This window comes from Ursus maritimus, unplaced genomic scaffold, assembly GCF_017311325.1.
Source record: "Ursus maritimus isolate PB19 unplaced genomic scaffold, ASM1731132v1 scaffold_13, whole genome shotgun sequence".
NCBI lineage: Eukaryota > Metazoa > Chordata > Mammalia > Carnivora > Ursidae > Ursus > Ursus maritimus.
Window position 1 is genome coordinate 28,702,026 of NW_024423675.1, and position 6,996 is coordinate 28,709,021.

General features: G+C 36.3%; 1 pseudogene; it reads right to left on the reverse strand.

The window, feature by feature from the left end:
* Positions 1-339: 339 nt before the first annotated feature.
* On the reverse strand, positions 340-6,738 carry LOC121102211 (annotated as a pseudogene).
* Between the last annotated feature and the right edge of the window lie 258 nt (positions 6,739-6,996).

Below are 6,996 nucleotides of genomic sequence, written 5' to 3' on the forward strand. Positions count from 1 at the left end.
AAGTTCTACATCCAATGGTGAACAGCCACATGGTGTGGCCTGTTGCTGGTACCATATTCCTCTTGCTGACATACCCTTAATATCCTTGAAGAAATCAAATTGAAACCACTTTTCCATGAAATTTTACTAGAAAAAACTCCTGTTCTATTCTTTCTGTTACTGTTCTTGGCACACTACAATTTACTTCTGAATGGTTTACTTGCCAAATAGTTGGAAAGAATATTGGTTTAAGAAAAAGCCCCAAATCAATACAGCTGTTATTGCATCTTTAAAATATCACAAATAAGTCTGAAAAATCATCTGGCATCTTGCTGTTTCCATAGCTGGACAACTTAGATCTTATTCCTCAGCCTGCTGAACTGCTCCTTTTTCAGAAACGTAGGCACCATCCCCAGAATTTTCTGGTATCCTTGTTTTTACCTGTTGTGGCTTGCTGAATCAAAGCAGCTGAGTTTGACTCAAGTTCAATGTCATTTTCTTCAAACATTAACTCATCTTTCTGGGCTTGAGATACTGAACAAGCAACACCTGGCCTCATCCGAACCCTGTGGATGTATTTTTCACCCAAGAAAATTTGGATTTCAACAAGAGAACCATTCTCCTGAATAACAACATTGATGGGGAAGTGAGCACACACAAACCTCATCTTGTAATGGAAACCCAGTGTAACACCCTTGCCCATGTTCTGTATATGACTACAGATAGTGCGAACAGTAGTCAGTTCTTTTCTATTTCTCACCGTTTGTCAACTTGGAGCCTCTTCTTCATCTTTCCAAGGAGACTGAGTTCTACATTGATGTGACTGAAGTCCCTTTGCAGAGTTCCTCTGAGGCCTTTCACGATAACAGTGCGTCCCTTCAGAGTGACGTCAACATTTTCTGGAATGTCAACAGTCTAATTGCTGAGAATGGTCTTTATTCTCACAGTAGATGTGACAAAGAGAGCCTATTTTATATTCTTAATATTGAAATCCACATATATCTCTATCAAGAATTTAATTTCAATATTTTCAAAAGTAAGTAGCCATTATCAGGAATTTAGTTTACTTAAGTAATCCTAGAGCTGATTTCTTTTATTCCATAGATATTAATAAGGTAGAATAAATTACTGTAAGAAGAAAGTTAGGAAATGTAAATTTGTGAAATTTTTCAATTAACTAATAGGCTATATATAATGTTCCATTAAGTACATTTTATTAAGTGTATGTAGCATCATCATTTCCCTCTCCTTGAAAAAGTGTTTTAAATTTACACACACGGCTGGTGGGAATGTAAAATGGTGCAGCTACTTTGGAAAATAGCCTGGCAGTTTTTTAAAAGGGTAAATATAGAGTTACCAAACGAACCAGCAATTCCAGGCTAAGTACATACCCAAGAGAAATGAAAATATCTGTACATAAAAATCTGTCCATGACTGTTCATAATAGCACTATTCATAATATATAGCAGCATTATTTATAATAGCCAAGGGTGGAAACAACATAAATGTCTATCAACTGATAAAATATGGTATATCCATACAATGAAATATGATTTAGCAATAAAAAGGAATGAAATACTGACACAAATTGCAACATGGAAGAACCTTGAAAACTTTATGCTAAGTTAAAGACTGCAGTCGCAGAAGACCACATATGCTATGGTTCCATTTATAGAAATGTCTAGAATAGGTAATCTATAGGGACAGAAAGTAAATTAGTGATTGTCTTGAGTTGGGGTCCTGGGGGAGTGAAAGGTCACCACTAAAGGGTACAAGATTTCTTTTGGGGGATGATAAAAATGTTCAGTTGAATGGCTCTGTGAATATGTTAAAAGACATTGCGCTGTACACTCTAAATGGGTGATTTTTATGATATTTGAATTATACTTGAATAAAGCTGTTACAAAAAGAATGTTTTCCTTTCAGAACTAGTTTACAAAAAATCTTTCTCAAGAACCATGGAATGCCTTAAGCAATAAATAAATAAATAACTACACAAATGAAGTTGACATCATACTAAATAGAATTATTAAATATTTAAGCTTGAAAAGTAGTAAGTAGAGAGTATACTTTATAAAGTCAAGAAACATTTTCAAGACCACAGAGGAAAACACTAGAATTTCTCAGCTTGAGAAATACATACTTTTACTGAGTAGTCAAACCAAGTGAATGTTTTTAAGTTATGAATCACTTCTATACTCCACACTCTTTCCTATTAAGTAAAACATAGACAAGTAATAGCATTCATATTTTTTGATGTGTGGAAAATTACTATTAACTGTACCTCATAGCACTGTAGTGAACAAAACGTTTCCAGGAGACGTTAACTTTCTCAGAGTAGGCAGCTTAAACTAAGCAAAATGATACAGGGGCAATAGAGCTAGATTAAGAATCAGAAGACCTATTTTTAAAACTAGCTCTCATTTTTGTGGATTATTTAAACATTTAGCCTCAATTTCTTCTGTAAAATCATGGGGACTCCTAATCGAAAGGGTTGTTGTGAAGATCAAATTATATATTGTATGCATATCAGAAAATGCTCTGTAACTATAAGGTATTATAGCAACTATTAATAATCAATAATATTAATTATGATGTCACGTTAGTTAAATATTTGTTATGATTAATTCAATATTACATTACATTAATTAAATTCAATAAAATATTATGTGTATTAAATAGTATTAATTATTAATATAATAGTGTTATTTATTAATATTAGTTAATTATTATTAAGTACTTAGAGAACCTACTATCAGAATTCTAATACAATAATCACTGGAAGACCAGAGAGATAGAATTTGTATCTATTCTATCTACCTACCCATCATCACCAATATCTTTAAATGAAAAATATTTTGAAGAATTGATTATTCTATTTTGTAAAGAAATTATGGATATTTAATAGGACATATCAAATTCATAGCAGAATCTATATATGACTCCTCTATGTTCAGCTAATCCTACTAAAATAAAAACCATTATCCTGCATGTCTTCAAGAAATAATAAAAACCAGGATATCTTGAGAAATTTTCTATTTTTCTCCTTTCTTATAGTATTCATACTCCCATTAAACTTACATTTTTCCCTCTTAAATTGATTTTGCCTTTTGTATTTCTACAATTTTATATTCTTATCACAAATGTAATCCATATTTACTATAGAAAATTTAGGAGACATGAACCAACAAAAAGAAGAAAACTTAAAAATTCTTATAATTACAGTGTGTTTGGCATATCTCATAAGGCAGCCGAGTTGCGCTCTCTTTCAGTACAAATAAACATTTTTTTTTTTTTCTGGTTTGCCTCCCTTCTCCTCTGTCCTGCCTTTATAAACTTTATTTGTGGTGAGTAATATCTCTCTTTCCCACTTGACCTTGAAGGCAGATGTGTAATGCTTTTGTTAAAGCTCTGAATTTTCTCGTTTAAAAACATGGAAACAAATAGGAAATGGAAGAGGTTTTATCATTGATTTTCTCTTTCTAGTCATTACAGTTTTCTGTTTATGCTGACCACTTATTTCTTTACCTTCTTTTGATGCCAAATCATTAAAATGTGGTAACTTTTATTTTGGTACGGAGACATATTTTCGTAAAAATTTGGGGAAAAAATGAAGGAAAAAAGAAACCAATTCTTCCCTCCTTATAGATAATCATATTTAATATACTTCATATCTTCCTTGTCATTAAAAAACATACACATGAAGGCAAAAAAATTTTAAACACATAAATGTAAAACAGCTAAACATTCCAGGTGCGATTTCTTTTTCAAGCTACAGAAATTTGGCACGTGGAAGGAATTATCTGAACTAGTCGAAGAGGACTTTTCTCAGCATTGGCTGTTCTACCCTGCCTCTTCCACTCTTCTTCATGGATTCAAATTATCCAGACCCTGCTTGGTTGATTAAAAGATGTAGCTACTTTTCTGTTTTGGTTATGATTTGCTTTCCTCTTTGTTTGGAAGTTTTTAGTTCAATTTAAAACAGGGTTGTGAGTTTTTGTTTTGTTTCGTTTTCAGGTTTTGATTTGTTTTGTTTTTTGGCTGTTGTTGTTTTGTCTTACCCCTCACATGCTATCTACAGTTAAAAGAAACTGGCTTATTGGTTCTTTCCACCACTCAAAGTAGACTTTGTTATTAATTTCCTTCTTCAGTGTTACTGCTCTTTCTGAAAACTAAAGATGCACTGCTGGGCACTGCTCTCCAACAGCCTTTCAAGACATTTTGGTGACCAATCTTAAGTAAAGACAGAATCCTTTATCATTTCATAAGTGCCTCCCTGTTTTATGCATTACCTGCAGCAAATAAGGGACTTGGAAATTTGAAATGCAAATATAAAATTGCAGCAGCTTTCAGATCTAGTTCAGGAGAAACTGAACACAGAAACAATGTGTTGAAATTGGGATACAAAGTAAATGGAACTCATTATTATTATTTATTCTCGTTTCCTTCATTTAGTACAGGAAGAAGTGATGATGTAAAATTGTTTTTGAAATATGTGTGTGGTTTGTGTGTGTGAGTGTGCATCTGCGTGTCTGTGTATCTCAAAGATGCTTAGGCCAAAACTTCATTTCTAGGTCCTAAACTAATTACATTCTTTTTTTAAAAAGATTTTATTTATTTATTTGAGAGAGAGAGAGAACGAGTGGGGGGCAGAGGCAGAGGGAGAAGCAGGCTCCCTGCTGAGCAGGGAGCCCAGTGCGGGGACTTGATCCCAGGACCGTGGGATTATGATCTGAGCCGAAGGCAGACGCTTAACCGACTGAGCCACCCAGGCGCCCCTACACCATTCTTCTTTAAAAAGATAATTTTTTCCTTTGTCCTTTGCCCCCCAACCTGCTTAGATTCTGTGATTCATAATTTCAATAAATATTTTGCCAATATCCTAAACCTTTTGTCCCTCTGTCCTTTTGTTACATTTCTCTGGCAAAAGCCTCAATCCCTGGGGAACACAAACATCTACTTTTTCAGGGCCTGTGCCCCAGCTGCCAGGCCTTGGTAGAAAAAGTACAGTATGGTGGACTGATGGCACCAGGATCTGTGTCCAACGTCAAGGGGGCCTCAAGACTGCCCTCTGAGCCTCTGCATCTATTTGGTCAATTTACTCTCCCACCCTACATGACCCTTTCAGACCTTCTCCATTTTATTCTACTCTCTCTAGCCCAACAATTCCCAACCAGGGGTGATTTTGCCCCCAATCCCAGCCCCTAGGGGACCTCTGGCAATGTGTGAAGACAGTTTTGACTGTCACAGCTGGCAGGACAGGGGTGGGGTACTGCTGCTCAATATACAATAATACACAGGAAAGACCTGTATCATACAGAATTGTCTGGTCCAAAATGTCAACAATGTGGAGGCTGAAAAACTCAACTCGAGCACCTTCATGCTCAGCAGATGCTATTCTTCCTTTACAGAGAAAATAGCAGCCAACTTTTGAGAACTCCCTCATCTTTTCTATTTCAAACACAAAATATACATTTCTGCACAGGGTCTCCCTTCTCATTACGACACAGGGACTATTTCCTCCTGGCTGAGACTAACCCACCACCTGTGCTTTGGACTTCAAAGCCTCCCACTTTCTCCATAACATTATACTATTTATTATTCGTTTTCTCTTGTGTGTATTTGATCTTGCCTTCTACATTCTTCCTTTTTGATTTTAAACACAATGAAGTTTCTTCAACTAAACAGACCCAAAATACCCCACAGAAAATGAAACACCCCCTCCCTTCAGGTACTATCCTGTCCTTCTCTCTCTTTGCAGCCACATTTCTTCAAGGAGTTGTTAATGACACCAGCTGTCTACAATTCCTCACCTCCCACTCATTGCTCAACCTACTCCAGTCTGGCTTCTAGCCTCATCACTCCATGAAAACAAGCTCTAAGGAAGGTCACCAATGTCCTCCACATCATAATTCCTGAGATAATTTTAAATTTTCATTTGACTTCACCTCTCAGTAGCATTCACCAGTATTTATCATTCACTGCTTTTAAAACATTCTTCCCTTGATTTCTGTGATGCAACAATCTCTTGGTTTTCCACATCTCTGATCAATTCTTTTGTTTCTTGCTTATTCATCTTCTTCTTGACCTTTACAGGTAGGCATGTCCTTAAGGCTCGGTGCTGGAACTTCACTTGTCTTTTCAATCTTCACTGTCTTCCTAACACATGTCATTCAGAATCCTTGCTTAATTTAACATACATATGCAAGATATATTTTTTAAATATTTTATTTATTTGAGAGAGAGTGCATACGCGAGCACATGAGTTAGAGAGAGAGAGAGCATGAGCAGGGTTGAGGGGAAGGGCAGAGGGAAAGAGAGAAGCAGGCCCTCTGCTGAGCAGGGAGTCTGACTCGGGGCTTGATACTGGGACCCTGAGATCATGACCTGAGCCAAAGGCAGACACTTAACTGACCGAGCCACTCAGGCACCCCAATATATAAGGTATTTTCAAATTAATACTTTTGGTCCAGGCCTCTCACAGTTTTAGATCTGTAGATCTAGTTACCTGCTTCTTTTTTCATATGTCTCAAAACATTTCGATCTCAACATCTCTCTAATTGACATCTACCTCTTTTCTTAGACTCCCCTCCTTCTAACATTGCCTTTCCAGTTTTGGTGAAATTCCTCAGTCCTGAGAAGGGGAGATTCTCAACCTCCCACTACCGAGTCTAGAAGAGCCTGGTCCTCATCCTCTCCAATGTCAAGGCAGCCAGTTCGCAGCACCTGATCAAGGCTTTTCCTATTGCTTCTTTGCATCTCGAGTAACTGATTGAAAGGCAAAGATTTTTTTTATTTATTGCAAGCATTTATTCCAAGCTTAGAGGGTAATAATGGTATTTTGCTGCAGTGGTTTTTGTGTTATGGCCAAAATATTCCTCCTAAAAGATGTTTATGATCCTCTGTGGTTCTGGGAACTACAGAATGACCTCAGTTTTTGATGATTTCCCAAGCCTGACCAGTCAGAAAAGTAGGGATTGCTTTAGAAGACAAGGGTACTTATTTGGGAGGGCTCTT